This window comes from Sciurus vulgaris (genome assembly GCF_902686455.1).
Source record: "Sciurus vulgaris genome assembly, chromosome: 7".
Lineage (NCBI taxonomy): Eukaryota > Metazoa > Chordata > Mammalia > Rodentia > Sciuridae > Sciurus > Sciurus vulgaris.
Genome location: NC_136467.1, coordinates 32,294,896 through 32,313,111, shown reverse-complemented (window position 1 = coordinate 32,313,111; position 18,216 = coordinate 32,294,896). Strand labels below are relative to the sequence as shown.

The 18,216-nt window shown below is 39.1% G+C and overlaps 1 protein-coding gene across 1 annotated transcript in view; it reads left to right on the top strand.

Annotated features, from left to right (window-relative positions):
• Positions 1 to 1,247: 1,247 nt before the first annotated feature.
• The window catches only part of EYA4 (EYA transcriptional coactivator and phosphatase 4), a 260,960-nt gene continuing 243,991 nt past the window's right edge, over positions 1,248 to 18,216 (top strand). Inside the window, 1 exon segment of the mRNA XM_079147113.1 lies at positions 1,248 to 2,013. The gene's annotated coding sequence lies outside the window, so the exon portion shown is untranslated.

Sequence of the window (18,216 nt, the reverse complement as noted above, 5' to 3'; positions counted from 1 at the left end):
TTTCCATTGCCTCTTAATTATTGTAGACAATGCCCCACTCATTAAAAACTAGATTGTAACTGCAAGTATTCAGTATTTATTCAGTATTGATTTCATTTTGGGGCTTCATTTTGGTCCTTATGCCAGTTGCATGTAACCAAGCTGAAGAAGAGATGAAATATTTTTCTGAAAATTCTCACAATATAATTTACAATTTGGTTGATACAATGTTAAAACTAAACTTTCTTTGAGCGTAGTTTCTTTGCTTTTCCTTTTTTTTTTTTTTTTTTTTGCAGTCCTGACGATCAAACCCAGGGCTGAGTGCATGCTACTTACTCAAGAGCTCTACCACTGAGCTACATCCCCAGCTGCCTGTCTAGGAGTAATTTTTATGAATTAGGCAATGTGCACCGCCACTTGTTGAATCATGAGCTTTGTGGTTTAGAGACCACTGGGTTGGTCTCAGGGAAAGTTACTTAGGTTTCTTTGGGTTTGGGTTTCCTCATCTTTTACATAGGCTTAATAACAAAGACAACTGTAGAGTTGTTGTGAAAATTAAATGCACTCACATGTACCATAAGTGACCAATATAATGACAATAGTAAATTCTTAATAAATTAAAACACATTATCAATGTGACAATGAAGATGCTGCTGAAATAAATAATAGGTTTTAGGCAGAGATGATTAAGTGGACATGAAATTTATGCATTTTCTTTGCTGTGGGCCCTGGTTGTGCTATTCGTATGTGTGCATAGAGAGTCTTAAATCCTATGTAGGTACATAATGCATACGCAGAAGGCTTAGGCACGAAATGACATTTCAGCAATGTGCCTGGGGAAGCTCTGACGCTGCCTTGGAATTCAGTCGTAGCTGCCTGACCTTTGGGCGTCTGGGAGGGATGCCTATACCTGCACCCAGCGCTGGAAAGGGCCCAGGCCCTTCCCACCCCAGCCGATCTGCACAATGCTTATTCCTTCGCAGCATACCTCTCCACAGAAAAGGTTATTATCTTCGGACAGTGAAAGCTCCCAAATCTGGTGAGGGTTGGTTTTTATTTTATGTTGTTGCAAGGAGGCTAAGTCCCTTCTGTCTCCTCCCTTGGGGTGAGTGGCAAGGAGTCCCGGCAGGGAGCCCGCAGTGGCCTACACCCTGCAACGGGGTTGCAGAAGAGCTACAAGCAAGTCCGCGGGCTGCCCAGCAGAAGCAGGTGGGGACAGACAGTGGTTCCCTCTCCCAGGGAGGGGAGCGAGGCCGCGGGTCCCTCCCCTCAGCTCGGAGGCTGCTGCGGCCCGCCGCGGGCCGGGTGGGGGCGGGGTAGGGCGGCGCGGAGGGCGCGGAGATTACCACGGCGCCAGCGGGGACGCCCAGGGCCACAAGGCCCCGGGCGGACCCCACGCAAGACCGCAAAGGATGACAGCAGGCAGTCTCCCCAGGTCGAATATAAAGGAATCGGTCCCGCGCGCGCCACCGTCCCCGCGCGCCCGGCGGCCTGCCGCGAGGCCCCCAGTGGCCACCCGAGCCTGAAGTCGCTGGCTGCGACGTCCCCCCCACCCCCCGCCTCCAACTCCGCGCGCAAGTGCGAGGCTGCCCGCCGCGCGGCGCACGCTCCGGCCGCTCCCGGCTTCCGCGCAAAACTTCCATCCTGTTCACTTGAAGTTGTCGCTCCCTTAGAGAGGGGGAAGGAGCTTCGGGGAAAGCTGGGGAGTGACGACTGCGGCTGCGGGGCGCGCGCTCCTTTTCTTTTCTTCTACTTTTCCTTCTGTCGTCAGTCCAGAGTTTGGGCTCCTTTCCTCTCCTCCTCCCCACCTCGGAGCCGGCTTCTCCCCACCGCCAGGCTTTCCCCCAACTTGCGTACGCTGTTTTTTTGGGGGGTGGCCGAAGGGGATGTCCTGTTTTCACCAGAGACACAACGCGAAGGGGAAACTTAGACATTGGAAGGAACGAGAATAAATACCTAAACACGGACGGGAGGATCCGCGGCTGGGGCAGACACTTGGACTTCGGGATCCGGTGTCGACCCGGGCGACGGGAGGTGAGTACACCTCATCAACTAACCCTGGCCCTGGAGCCTGCGCGGGCCCCTATTTAGAGGAGCCCCCACACTCTTCTCTAAAAAGTGCGCACGGTTGCAGTGCGCTGAAGACTGAAGACACGAAGCCAAACCGTGTTTGGGCGCCGGAGCTCTTGGGGCACGCGAAGGCGGGGTGTCGTAGGCGGGAGAGCCCAGGCCGCTTGAGCTGCGGCGGTGCGCTCTGCCAGGACGGAAGACCCCGATCCCAAAGGGTCCTGTAGGAGCCGTCTGTCCCCTGAGGGAGGAGTGAAACCGGGTTCGCCGCAGCTAAGTGTGGCACACGGTGCACTGCTCCTACCTGCACCCGCCCGCCTCACAGAAACGCGCGCACCGGGGTCTCCCCTACATCCATCCAGTGACTTGTGTTACTTTGTAATGACCCCCTCGATGACCCAGGCGCAAGGATGCTAACCCAGGGTCCCTTGGAGGGCCCCAGGCGCCTGGGTTTTCTCGAGACCGGGTACATGTGTAAATTCAGTGATTGTGCTTTAATCTCCAGGCACTCACCCGGCTTAAAACTGCGCTGATCCCACGTTAATAGTTTTTATGTGGCGTGGACCGAGTGGCTCCTGTAGTTTGCCAGGGTCCGTGAAATTAGAGGCGCTTAGTCAGAGGAGTCGCGTTCATTGGCTCCGGACACAGATGCCGGTGGAGGGATAATAACTTCTCGAAGCGAAGGGACCTGGCTGGGGAGAGCAGGTTTGCTCTCCTTTCAGAGCCTACTGGGTCTGGGGAGGCTGCTGGACGGGAAAGGGTTCGCTTTTGTTTTTGTTTTTGTTCTAGCGTGGTGAAGCGGTATTTGGCAGTAGACCCTGTGTGCGCTTGTATTATTGTGCGCCACACAGCAACCCGAATTTCGACTTGGTAGCGTTTGCAAGATTTCCCTGCCTTTGTATGCAAGATTCTGAGCAGCTCCGAGCGATTAGGGAAATTTGCGGATCAGCTTCGAGGCCGAGCCATGGAGAAACTAGAGAGCAGTTTAGTTTTTTCATCTCGTCCCTCCTGGGGTGGCATTGTCTCCCTGCACCACCATCCCTAATTTCCACCTCCCTTGGAGGCTAATGTGGTTTGCGCTTGGGGTGACAGCGTGTGCGGGAGGGTGGTGCTAGGGGACTGTCTTCTCTTATCTCGCCCCCTGCACCTCTCCACGCCACTACTGAGCTGAGCGAGCAGTCATTCATGAATCTTAACCTGAGGGCAGCAGAAGAAGGTACAGGTCCCTCGATCCTTTATGCCAGGGTGCAAATAGCTCCCGGGCGTGTGTTTTGGTTTCAGACAGTTCCACGTGGAGCACCTCCGTGTGCGCGTGTGTTATGTACTTGATCTGTGAGGAGGTAACAGGAGTCTCGTGTTCAAACCCAGTGGGCCATTGGCCATTAATTTGCTTTCCTGGCTGTCATTACAGACACTTCCAAAATCTGATACCTAAGAGAACCAACAGGTTAGGTTTCACATTAAGAGCTCATACTTAACAGTTTTCTTTCTCCCTTACCCCTTTTGGCTTGGCACCCTGGGATCAACGTAATGTTGGAGCGAAATATATCTTCTCGAATATGGTGTTTTGTTCCTCTTCTCATCAGCGGCCGCTTTTTGCACCCTCAGGCGTTTGTCAGTTTCGGTGCGGCTCCTGCGGGACTTAGGTGGGAGACTTCGGAGCGGTTAACAACCGCGGGCTCCAATCGACAGCTTCTGAAGTTTCATTTACACGTTGGTGAATGACAGGATTGAAAAGTTGAGGAAAGTTTTTGCGCTTGTTGGGTTGTTTTTGATTTTATTTTTAAGACCTCCTCAGCGCCAGAATTGTACTTGGTAACCTTTCCTGGGTAGAGCTTGGTTTTAAACAGAAACGTGTTTTAATCGTGTTTTTAAATTTTTTGTCTTACAATATTTTTGGGAAGCTTAGACCTGCAGAACCAAAAACTAGGGAAAGGAGTGGGGAGAGACTGCTGAAACAAAATATCTGATATGTGGTGTGGTGTATTTTAAGATTGCATTCAAAGACATTTGCGTATTTTTAAAAATAATATTAGCCCCCCCCCAATAAAAAGCAGTAGTAACAAGAGACGAACTGTTTTCCAAGGAGCCAGATTCACAGAATCCGAGTTTTATGGCAATAATATCAAATGCAGATATAACTACACCCACTTTTATTGTTATTATAAACCATACAAACAGTTTGCTCCCCCTGATTAAAAGTTGCGAGTTTTTCAAAGTAAAACCATTTTAAAAAATGACTGTAGGAGGATGATAAAACTTTTGACAGTAATAGCTTTGAAACTAAGATAATTGGATTAGCTGAAAACTCTTATTTTTTTTTCTCCTTATTAGGGATGTGTCCTTGTCTTTTCTAATAGGGGAAGGTTTAAAATCAATGTGGCTTTCAACAAGCCTGTTTTCCTTTGTAAATTGCCTGAAAACGAGTATTCTTATTTTAAGCATATTTGTAACATTTTAAGGCCAATTTATTTAAAACTTGTTTCACAATTTTAACTAAAATAAAAAGATTTTATTCCATTAATCCCTTTTTATTACTATTGATTTTCTTGAAAATTAGACAGTTTCTCATTTCCAAAATGAAGTTGTGTACATATTTGTATTTATATGTAATATTTAATGTTCAAGTTTAAAAATTAAAAATCCCAAAGATCTGTATAAAAAAATTGTCTTAAAGTTATTATGCTTATTGAGAAATACACATGCTGGATTCTAGAATACTTCTAGAGGCCGGATAAAAAAATGTCTTTGCATAAAACTTTCTTTTTGAAAGGATGTCTTGCAGAAGAGGGGTTTGTCATTTTGCTGCAATTAATTTTTTTCTCTTAAAAAACCTCCTCTGGGTTAAAAAAAGAAAAGAAAAAGAGATTCTCCCATTTCTGTTTCCTTTTATTTATATTGTGATTTGGGGTGTAAATAAATTTTACATAGCCACGGGAAATAGAGTGTCCAGTTTCATGTTTTCAGTCTCTGTTGCAAGACTCTCAATGACTGATGTCGTGTCTAAAAATATATTTATGGGACTTGTTATTTCATTTTTAAAATTTCATGCACAGGAATCAAATTATCTAGAGTATTTAGAAAGGTAGAATGGTAGAAAGCTCAGAACTATTGATATAAAAGGTTAGGATGTTGGGAAATGTATATTCTGACTTTCAGATAGTAAAATTAAACTTATTTCACCCAGTGGAAACTTACATGTTCTTATTCAAGAATTTAAGAAGAGGGGAGATAATCCCTTTTGAGGATTAGTGAAGTGTTAATTAATTTAAGAATTCAAGTATTTATTATGTTTTTCATTATCTTTTTTTCCTATTTAAGTAAATGCAAGAACACTAAACATTCAGTAAAAACAGGCCCCCTTTATAAGGAGTTTATTCACCTTAGTTCTGTATTGCAGCTGCTGATCATATTTCATGGAGCTGTTAAAGCACTTAAAACCTAAAATTAGGTACTGTCTGGTTGTAAATATTTCAGATCACTCATTTAAGAAATAAATAGAAAAGTGTGCTATCGAGAGCAGGAGAGGATTTGAATCCTCTCATTGAGGAACTGAACAAATTTCTGTCAAACACCTTGTTATTATTTCAGTGTGACTATAATCCTGACAGTTTCTTTTTCAAATGGATATTATCTTTACATATGCTACAGCCTTATAATGTGTCTCTCAGTAGAGTATCTTAAACTAATTGTATTCAGAAATACAGTTGGGGGATTTTATTACAGTGGTTACTAGGTGAAGGAAATCAACACCAGGGGGAATGGATAGCAGTGTAGTGTACCTGCTTCTCTCATGAATTTTTCCTGGTGAACTAAGAACCAACATACTCTTTCAGGCATTTGCCCTCCAGATGGGTGAGATGCAAAGGTGTATTTTATTGTTGTACATGCTGCACCAAATTTTGCAGTTAGATGTGTTTTATCATGAAGGGGTACTAAACGTTCATTAAATTGTACACAGAGGCAAACTGGGTGTCATTGATCTTGAACTTGAGTGGAAGAAAATAAACAAGAGCCACATATTCAAAAGGAGTACAAGCAACTTTGATTGCTTTTAAGAGGTTTGAAGACTTTGTAAACATTACTGTCACTTAATATTGCTGTGGCGCTGCTGCACATTAGCATATGCCTTGGTGCTAGGTTATTTACTGTGAAGTTAGTGATTCTTACCCTTTCCCCATCCATATGTTTACTAATAAAGAGATGTTGAAAAATCATATCACTATCTTTGCTCTCCTAACTCTTTTCCCTCTTCCAGAAGGGAGATGAACTGATTTGGAATAGCATTTTGAGCCATCAAAACCACATTTATGCGGTGGTTTAAGACCCTTTCAGAGAGTACCTCTGAGTCTCACTGTAACCTTTTCTGTCATTGAAAGGTGCTAATTGATCTTAGCACTGACATAATAGTATAGTTTGATATTTGAAACCTTTCAGTGCTGGTCTGGCCCTTTTCTCACTCTGAGATTTTAGTCCATGGCTGATGAAGAAAGACATCATATTAAAATATCAGAATTTTTTCCAATTTGAAATATTTTAATAAAATATATTTATATTTTAAAACTTTATTTATATGCAGTAAATAAATTTATTTTGATGTACTTTTGGACCATGGAAGAAAGATCTACATTATCATTTTATGACTTTTAAAGTATTTTTTCTCCATGAGTAGTTTTTATAGGTTAAAAATTTAGGGTAAAGTCTAATTGCTATTTATCACATTTAAATATTTTCAAAGTGAAGTTGCATTCCACCAATATATAATAGCCATTTTTATATTTCATATCTAAGGGTATATTTTCTTATGTATAGTCATGTGTTAAAGTATGTTCTTAAATAACAATAGCCAACTTAATCTTTGGATAATAGTGATTTTGCTATCTGCACAAGTTGTTTTATTTTCATGAGTAGTTACTGCCACTATCACATCCTAGTTAACATTTATTCAAGATTTACTTTATACAAAACATTGTTTTAATTGTATTATGTTTGATCTTCTCAACTAAAGTATGAATTAGGTACTTTTTGTGTTCCCATTTTACAGATGAGGAAACTGAGACCCAGTCATAAAATGGTGTGAAGCCAAGATTACAGCTTCCCCTCTGACCCCAGCACCCTGTGGTTAAACTGAAGCTTTGTGTTAGGCAGTTTTCCCCAACAGTCATACATTAGATCTTTTTATCGAGTGGTGCACAAACATTTTACCTTTCTATTTTTAGTTATTTAACGATAACCAGATATTGAAAAAAATTTAAATTTCATATTAAACCTATAATTTTTTGTAAATTGTTTAAGACAAAGCCACAAAACATAACAAAGTAAGCAAAATTTTAAGTACCTATTTAAAGAGACATATTAAATAATAGGGAACAAGTGCTTGCCCATATGCCCAAAATTATGAAGGCTGATAGCAATTGACTGAATTTGAAGAAATTCTTTGTGATACTTACCACTTATCGGGAACTTACAGGTTGCTCTTTGGGATACTTAACTTACATGCAGAAGTTTCCTTTGCTTTTCAAGCCTTATCTTTTGGTAAGATGGTATCAGTTTTATAGTTTTATTGTCATTTTAAGCCTGATGCTGCTTAAAAATCTCAAATCAACACTGTCATGTTGAACCAACTAGTAAGGGGCGAATCATTGGAGTGCATAATGGATTTCTAGAGGTAGGCTTAAATGGTAATGGGGTCACCCATATTTTTGAAATACTTTCAATTTATTTGATTATCAGATTTTGTATTTTAAAAACTTTTCTCTAGGTGAGCACTCTTGTTTACCTGTTAACAACCTGTTTTAAAACCTTGAGGTAGTTAAAGGAAGCAGTGACTTTTATTTTTATCTATTTATGTATTTAGCCACTTTATTAGGTCCCTTTCTTCAAAGGAAGGTTGGCATGCGCGCACTAGAGAAATGTGTCACTTCTCTGTGCGCAGGCCCACTTACCAATGCTGCTCTGCTTGAATTCTCTGGAAGAGTCTTCAAATGGGCGAAAATCCCTGTGAAAAGTTTGTCTTTCCATGAAAGGGCTCAACTCATAGTACCTGCTCTAGTATGTTAGTGTGTCATTACTAGAATGTCATGGCGGTGTGTCCCTGTAGTCCCAGTTACTCTGGGTGCTGAGTCTGGAGAACCACTTGAACCCAGGAGTTGGAGGGAAACACCATCTCTTAAACACACACATCATCCCAACCAGGCAAATCAAGTACCATAAAGTGTCTCCCAGTTACACATCAGCAAAAGGTCTATCTGCTCACCCTCATATCACTTGAATATTCTGGTTAACCAGTCTCCAACTTCATTTTAATACTGAGAACATAAAAACTGGTTAACATGTTCCCCATGTATAGTTTCAGGTCTGACAGAGACACAGGTGATTTACCTGGAAAGGTTTGCTTGATGTGAGCATCTTTTCTCCTTTAAAGAATTAATGAAGAAACAACACACTGGTCTAAATTGACGTGACTGGATTTTCATATAAATTATTGCTTCTCTTTCTGTTATTTTTTCCCTCTTTCTTTGTAAAATGAAAAGTGGCATTTCTTCTGCAAGGTTACAATTAAATCATAAAAATTTATGTTCATATGCTGTTAAGTTTAATTCTACTCACAAAAGCAACAGCATTAAGTTTGAAATACTATCCTTAATCAAGTAGGTGTACCACATACCGGGAGGGCTTATTCTCTACAAGGTCATGTACACAATCCACAGACCTCTGCATATACCCAGAGGAGTGACCTACTCATTACATTTCACCTCTGACTTTGAACTCCCTAATGTTAAAGGATTTGAAAAGACCTCTATGTTCTGATTAAGAGATTGAATATTTCTTTCTTAATGTGTCCAGTATGTTGAAACTGGTAATGGCTTAGAGAGTCAATGGATCTCGACTTTAGCTAATTTTTTTCAGTAAACTTTTATATTTGAATGCAAATATGTATTTATGTATGGTTCTGACTCAAGTAATTCTGCCTATATTTAATTACAAGGTGGGTGAGTCACATTCATGTTTCCTTTTCAGCAATCTTAAAGTGTGCTTCTAATGGGTAACTAATAAGAATACAAACCTCAGTAGAACTGTCAAGAATAGCATTTATACTGAAAATATTTTACATGAATGTTATGTGTTAAGATGATGCTGTTTTATTTTTTTAGTTGACCCATAAACAATTTTAATTTATGTCTATTTTTCATCCCCAACTATTGACTTTAGTTATTAAAAGCTTCATATCTAGAAAGTAACCAGCAAAATTCTGGACTCCTGGTAAATGTTTATTAAATGCTTTTTCTTTGTCAGTATTGCTAAAGACATACAAAAAGAGACATGTGGGATAAGTAGTCTTCTTTTCCCATTCTGTATAATTTTGAAGACTTTTTGAGTGTCTTACAGTTTTACATACCTTTTTCCTGGAATGGTTAGCACAGTGAGTTAATCCATGTAACCAACATTACAGGTTTAGTCCTCAGGTGTTCAGTTAACTCTAGGAGGACACTTGTCCTCCTATATCCACTTAGTCACAATGTTGTCTTTGTCACAGCAAGTTTGAGGGGTTATCTTGATAACTTTCTAGGGGTCTATTCTGGATTGTGCTTAGTATGTCACTAAGAGTTTCTTCATCCCTAGAATGGTCAATCACATTGGCTCACAGTTTTCATCAGTTCCCTCCTCAACTTATAATTCTTTAAAAAATTCTCTGTTGCCAACAAGGCATATTCTGGAATTCCCAGCTCCGTGCTGAGAAACTAGTTCGGGTTGCTTGTCTCATCTCTCACTATACACTTACAAGATCTCTCTTCTCCAGCCCTATGGAAAACTGAACTTCTCAAATACATCTTGGTCATTCCCACATTTTCTTTCTTTGGTCATGTCTTTCTGCAAGACATCCCTTCTCTGCCCCTATGACTTCCTTTCTCCTTCTTTGTCAAGATTGAAGATATAAAATGTGACCTCCTCCTGAGGCTGAGTTGAATGTTTCCTTCTCTTTTCTCCCAAAGTACCAAGTTGCAGCCTTAGCATAACCCTTGACACATTGAAATGTAATAGGTTACATTAATCTAAATCTTGCTGTAGGCTGATAATTTGCTGAAGGGATTAGCTGTATGTGTCATGTCTATATCTATAGTGCACTTACTCTGCTTGACAAATGGTAAGTAGAGGGTCACTAACTTCCTGTGGAGTGAATCACTGCATGTGAGAGCAGTAGTAGTGTAACCAGACATCCCTGCCATGACACTGAAAATAGTGGAAAGAACTGCACTGTTCTATCGTGGGAAAATCTGATGAAGAAACTCAGGGATTTGGGGTATTAATTCAATAGAATTGCAGATGTGAATCTAGACCCAGGTTATGTATGTGTGTTGTGGTTTGTGTATGCCTGTCTGTGCATGTGTGTGTGTGTGTGCGCACACGCAGGCACACATGTGCCTGTGTGTATATATAGTAATGTGTTTATTTCCCACTATTGGGAAGTCAGGGATCTAGTGAATAAGCTAAGGATCCTAAAAATCTCTGGACATATGGGTATTTCATAGCACCTGAAATCTGAGACACCCAATTCCTGATATGGCATAATGGTTAAGTACCAAGAATTTGGAGCCAGGCTGCTTGGGTTCAAACCTCAACTCTGACACCAAATACTTTGTAACATAGGGATGTTGCTTAAAACTGATTTTGCTTCGGTTTTCTCATGTGTAACAGATCATACTTCATGAGTTTCTGGTAAGGATTCAATGAGTACATTTATGTCATGCATTTAGAAAAATGCTCAATATGACTATTAGTTATTCTGATTGTGATTGCGTTTTATTCATCAAATTACCCAAAATGTTCCTGAGATTTTTAGAGTTGAAAGTCTTTTGGGGCGGGGGTCATAGATCATGAACCATAAATTGAGTTTCCAGTTGTCCAAATGCAAATTTGGTACTTTCAGGTCATCTTGGCAAATCTGAAGCTGTACTTGAAGCCCTATAGAAGGACAAAATGCTCAAAAGTCAACTTAGAGCATTTATGTTAGGCGGTATTTCTTTTATCAAATATTTGCACATAAAGTCACCTAGATATTTTTTGGACTTTAGGCTATGTTCCCTCAACTTCCTTAAGCAATTAGAAACCTATTCTATATTATGCTATACTGTTAACTTAGCCAATATTTAAGTTTCCTCACCTTTTTTAGCCTGAAGGTATTAATTATAATTCTTTGTAATTTTTCTTGTTAGTGGACTCGATGAGCTTATTGTAAATTTTAAGAAATTACTTTTATATTGCTGATTCTTACCTTTGCATCCATAGTAGGAGTTATGAGCATCTCTTTGACCAGAACTTATCATCATGTCCTTGGTTCAGGCAGGATGGGGTAGAGAAAAAAGGGCAGGTAAAAGGTTTAATGTCAAGGTCCGATTTCCACTGCTTACCTGGAACAACTGCTGGCTGTAGCTTCTGTAAAAAAATATGATAATGTTAATGCTGTGCCTGACTCCCCCCCCCCCCCATGACCAATATATTTAGACCAGGATTTCACAGGCTCTGGTTATTAACATTTTGGACTGAATACTTTTTTTTTTTTTTTTTTTAATAGAGGGGGTGCTCTCTTGAGCATAGTCAGGTATTTAGCAGTATCCCTAATCTCTACATACTAGAATCCAGTAGTCCTCCACTCCAGAGTAACAATAATGTCTTCAGACACTCTCAGATGTTCTCTGGGACCACAATTACCCCAGCTAAGAACTCGTAACATGAGCAGATCTTCATATCGCTAGATAGAGTCAAGATTCCCAGGGCTCTGCATAGAAGGATTGTTCTACTTCCAGTCAAGTGTGGAGAATCCTAATACCTTCCTCTCAAGTTTAAACATGAAGTCAAACAGTTCTCATTGGTCTGCGTTGATGGATTAACTTTATGCAGAGAGGTCTTACAGATAAGCTTTAGACAGGCTGACCACCTTCAGCATATTTTCCTTCTCTGGAAATAATAATATATGTATGGTGGGGAGCAGAATGCCTGGAAGAATATGCAAGAAGCAAATATTTGAATCACCTCTGTGTCTATTCTTCCTTTTTACTATTGTTTGTGAGTAGGAACTTTTGAGTCATTTTTTTTAAATGGTGACAATTGCCTGTACTTTTCCATCGATAAACATTCAATAATAAGACACTTACTTTGTTCAGCTTGTACTGTCAGAAAGGGCAGAGTTACTGATAATCACCACTGTCTAACATCAAAATGATTAATTATTTGTTCATTTGTAATGACAAATTTTCACATGCAGCTGGAGGTGTAGTTCAATGGTAAAGCATTTTTCTGGAATAGGTGAGACCCTGGGTTGGATCCATAGCACTGAAGGAAAGAAAGAGAAGAGAAAGAAGGGGTTGGGGGGGGGATCTGGTTGGAGGGAGAGAATTCTGGAACCTATTTAATAACATTTGTACAACCTGAAGAAAGTAAATATGAAAATATTGCATATAAAAACTCTCTTTTGGTGAATTACCAGATGTAAACTTTTATGTTCTAATTCTAGGGGTTAATGTTAACGTGCAGTTTATCGAAAAACCTATATGCAGTTGACTGTAAGTAAATATCACTGTAGTCTGAGTACTACTCCTGCCTGGTATAGATGCATGTTTGAAAGATGATCCAAAAATTACTAGAAAGGAACAAAATGGGAACACACAACTTTAAACACAAAGTGAGAAGATAACTTTGCCTACATGAATTTGAGTTGATTTTGAAAATCTTCTCAACTGTGAAACATTAGTATTATAAACATATGATTCCACTTACATTCTTAGGAACTCTTATAGTAGATAAATTTTTATTTCATTAGTAATTGCAAAAGTACTTAAAATTGCACACTTATGTTGTCTAATTTAGTGGTTTTAAGTTAATTCTCTCAGGCAGATAATTATGTTGATCATTCATTAACTCATATTCAAGTAGTCAAACTAGAGTCTCTCCCCCTCCATGGTTTATGTTTTATTTTTCAAAGTATGATATTAGGGCAGGAAGTGACTGCAGATGCAACACAGTGTACATGACCATGGTGTCTTCTAAGAGCAACAGGACCCTGCACAGCTGCTGTTAGCAGGGAGATGAGGTGGGTGCTGGGCAGATAGGCTAGGGTTGTTTAAGTTAGGGCTTTGCAGACAGTGGAGGAGAGCTCTGCTCCTTGCATTGATAGGAAGCCCAAGAAGGCATAACAGATCCCATGCCCACCCAGGCCCTTTATGTCAGACACTGAGCAGAAAACCTGGGAGTCCCTTAGTCACTGGAAAATGGCCCCAAAGCCAGAGGTTCTGTTTTTCCACATGAGTGCTTCTCTGGTTCATAAATCAAGGAACACCTCCAGAGTATTTAAGTCACATATCTACTTTCTCAGGTTGATTGTACCACGGATCTGAATGTGGCGATACCTATTTTTATGAATACCTTCTGGTGTATGATGTAATTCTGCACTTCCTCTTCTGCTGGGAAAGTCTCAGCTCCCCTTGTCCTCCACTGCCCCAGCTCCCTTAGCCTACCTGCGCTTTACTCCTTTACTGTTTACCTGGACAGAAAATCTACTCACCTCCGAAGGGTTATCTCAAATGTCACCTCCTCTGGGAAGCCTTCCCTAGGGCTTGGGCAGGATTAATTCTTTTTTTTCTCTGTAATGCCATAGTGCTTTATTTGGGCTATTAGTATAACAGCATGTTGTGTTTGGGGTAATTATATATGAGTCTGCCTTCTACAGAGATTCTGAATCACCAAGGGGAAAGACCACACCTTTTGCCCTTGTAGCCCTGAAGGTTGCGCTTGACAGAAATTAAGTAACTGCAATATTGCATGCATAGTCAAAGGACATGGGTGCAAAGCCAGACATCTGCAAAGAATGAATCCTGTTTACATTTAAAAAAAAAAATTGATTCTCTTGCTTATGGTCATGAAAACCATTTATTGGTTATTTTTCTACTTTCACTTATGTAAAGCTTCATTTGTAGCAAAGTATTACTGATTTTTGTAGTGAAAGAAAAGATAAAACCAGCACAAACTGGCATTTTAAATAAACTGAGATTGAAAAGCAGATTTTTAGTGGAGGCTTGTGGTCTTCATACCCCCACTGTTCTCCAGAAACCAACAACTTCTATAGTTGATTTCTGCTGGAATGAATTTCATGTTATTTAAAGAACTTTTCAACTCTGAGAATTATGGATTTTGTCTGAAAGGAAGCATGTTCTGCTTGTGTTTCTGTCAGTGTTTCAGATGTGGAGATCAAAAGCTCCAAGATATATCTGTTGAAAGTATATGTGGTCTTTTGGTGAGAGAAATTAGGTCTGTTTTTCAGGCACAGTTGAGGAAGAAGAAATTTTTGTTTAAGTTTCTAGTGGTTTGTTCTTAGGCATTTTCCACTCAAAGATGAGCAAGACCCTTCAAAACCACAAACTTGCTTATTTAGGAGGGAAAAAAAAGTCCTTTCTATGTCCAAAAATAACATTAAATTAAGATTTTTGTTTCCAATCATTTCAAAAATTGTGGCTTTATTTCCTTGTCTGAGTCATTTTTGGATGCAGTACACCATGATGAAGCAAGTTTGTGCTGTATTTTAGTAGGTCAAATTATTAATCAGAGTCTGAGCAGGCAGGGGATCTAACCTAACCCCTCCATTTTGCAGATGATTTGCCGCATTGAGTGATATTAACTCATTTACTCCAAATGAAACAGAGCAGCCCCATGCCAGAGACACTCCGGTGCCCCCAGTTCCACCTTGCTGCTTTTACTCCTCTTTCTGTGTGTAAGACAAAGCCTGGAGTTGAGACTACCTTTGTGTGTGTCTGGGCGCTGCCACTTACCTGCCCTGAACCTTGAGCAAGAGATTTTCAGAGCTGCTGTGAGCAGCAGTTCCGGTAGGTGTGGCTAGCAAATTATAATAGTACCTGTCTCACCCAGTTAGGGGAAGGAATAACTGAGTGCACACAGGAACCCGCTTGTTTCAGTGCTTGGCCCACTGTAAAAGCTCAGTATATATGTTGAACTAGTTTTTTAAAAATAAATTGATGAGTGCGTTTTTATACTAAAAAAAAAACAAAAACAAAGAAAGAAGAAAAGAAAAAGAAAGAGAGGGAAAGTCATGCTGCAAAAGAAATTTTTTTTCAATCAGTCATTTTTCTGAAACAAAGGAAAGAATTCATACTTTGTATAACATTTAAACAGACATGGTAGAGTTACCTTTGAGAGGAACAACTGGAAGGCGATAGGAGACAAGCTCCCTGAACACAGTCCTTCATTTTGGACTGGTTGTTGGCAACCGAGGTGTGATTATTCAATACAAATTCATCAGCTGTCAATCTTTGATTTCTGTATTTTACTGTGTGTATACTATACTTTATTTTTAGAATGTAGATATTTAAAGTAAAAGGTAGATTTCCCTGTTGTATTTATCTCTGGAAATCAGAGTAAGTTGTACTTTGGTTTGCTTTCTTTGGCATATTTTTGAAACACATGTCTTAATATAGGAGCTATATGAAGATATAATTTATTTTTATCTTAAATTTTTAACTTTAAGTATGGATTTTTTTTTTTTTTTTTTGATACTGAGGTCTGAACCCAGGGGTGCTTAGCTATTGAACCACATCCCCAGGCCTTTTTCATATTTTATTTAGAGACAAAGTCTTGCTGAGTTGCTAAGTGCCTCACTAAGTTATTGAGGCTGGCTTTGAACTTGTGATCCTCCTGCCTCAGTCTCCCTAGCCACTGGGATTACAGGCATGCACTACTGAGCCCAGCTGTATTATTAATTTTCTTAAAAGTTGGTTTTGATCTACTGAATCCTGAATTTCAGGACACAGTTTGGGCACTTCCATTTAAAGTAGTCATATTTTTCATCGTGTAACTGTTCCTCTGTTGATATTTATTTAGATTGATTACAGATTTCTAGTTTTGCAAAGATTACAGTTTTGTTTTGTTTTTTTTTTCCTGTGCTGGGATTTGAATCCAGGGTCTCAAGGCAAACACTTTATCACTGAGTTATACCCGCATCCTGAAACGATGATTTTTATATTTCACTTGCCAAAAATTTCCATAGTTAAAAACCTAGACATAGAACTAATAGGTGAAAATACATGCATTTTGCATAGAGGCTGCCAAAATGCTTTTGAAAAAGATTATGAGACTTCACATCCCTATGATGATGCTTCTTTCCTATAAAAGCCAAGTGCAACAGTTTCTAACCTTGTAATTATTTGTGCTACGGTTAGCATGAATATTTATGGCAGTAGAATCCTTGAGATACATGCACTAATTGAATACTCCACTGATGAGGACGGATAATTCTATTATCCACATATATTAAAAACACTATACAAGATATATAATTTCTCACAAAGAATTATTAGTACTCAGTTATATGAGTGACTTATTTATATTTATATTTCTTTTTTGGGGGAAACATAAATCATGGAATAGCATACTATATTTTTCACTTGGTGTCACAACAATTTATTGAAATTATTAGGGGAAATGGTTTGAACTCTGATATGATTGATGATATCTTATTATTCTATGAGAGCCTACTGTGTGCCTGACACACTTCAGAGTACTTTGTAACATATAAAGTTATGACATTATATTACTATAAATGAGATTGCTTTATTCTGTTAACAAATATTTCTATATATTAAAATATTGACCATGTCATATCAATCATGAATTTGTAAATTTAATATTATTGTAATCTGTTTAATGTAAAAATTAGAATTAATTCATCAAAGTACAGAAAACTGCTACTCAAGTCCTGGCTAAAGTAATATGATACATAAAGTTTAAAATGAAGTATATTAATCTGTTGGCTTTGTAGTTATATTGTTATATACAGGAAATTCTCTATCCAGACTATTCAGTTTCCATAGTTTTGGATAATTAAGATTATGGTTCCCTTTCAATGGTTATCTAGTGCCTTTAAACATCATTTCCACTCAAAATAGCTAACGTATTCCTCTGGCATTGGATAAATATGGCTATCAATTTTTGTGGGATTTTTTTTCCTGCAGAATTTCCTGTTATTCTAAGGGATTCAATAGGACTTACACACATAAAACTGAAAATTATATTACTATGGGGAAACTGCTTTGTGCCTTTGAGAAGGAACTCTCTTGCTAACTTAAGGACTATATGTGTGTAGAATAGCTAACATTTTCCTCCCAAGAAATGTCATGTATGCAGTTAAAACACTCTTAAATTGATTAAGGATTTGTTATGTATTTCCAGAAGCACTCAAGAGTACTTTTATGGTTATAAGAGTAGAGTGCATTAGAATACCAGAAACCAGCGAATACGCTAGAGGCCTTCAAAACCATGCCCAACATTCCTGACTTTACCATATAAACATGTGGAGCAGCCTGGAAAAACAAAACAACCGTCCTTCCCCCATGGTAGGTGAGGCCCACCGTGATAACACTTCAACCGACTTGAATATTAATTTGATACTTTTTCTGTTAGAAATAATTTTTATTACCTAGCAAATGGAATAGGGAGGCAATAAATATGACTGATACTTATTTCTCAAGTAAAGTATTGGTTTACATCAGGTCCAACCAGTTACCTTTATTCCTTTTGGAAAGCGTATTATACAACTACCATGGTATTTTGCCTATTAATCAGGAAGCTGAAAAGCATTTTTATAAATGTTGAATCAAAACTCTCACTGCTGTGAGGGAATTAAATTTCAAGCAATATACTCCTTTTATGGGGTGAGAAACTGAAGTTTGGAGAAATTACAAGGTTTTCTTAAAACTGTGCATTGAGTCATGGTAAACGTAGAAATTGACAATTCTGTTTGCCTGATTTAATCTGAAACTTCATGAATTTAAAGGTATACATTTCCTGACATGTGTTTCAGAAGTTCCTTATTTACTAATTTGTCTGATCATTCATTCACGCTGCATTTTAAAAGAATCAATGTTTTAGTGAGATGCAGTCTTGATTTAGGAAATTTAATATTTTAAATCTGTATGTCTTAGGTATTTCCTTCAAAGAAACTCAATTCATTTTTTTCACTATCATGACAAAGAAATTAAAACATAAAAATAAATTGGATTGTACAAGGTGTGGGCCGTAGTCATGTTCTTGGGCAGCACCTGCAAGTACAGCTTGTTTAAGTGCTTGAACAGGAACTCGGTTGAAGCCCGAGGGAGGCCTGGAGCA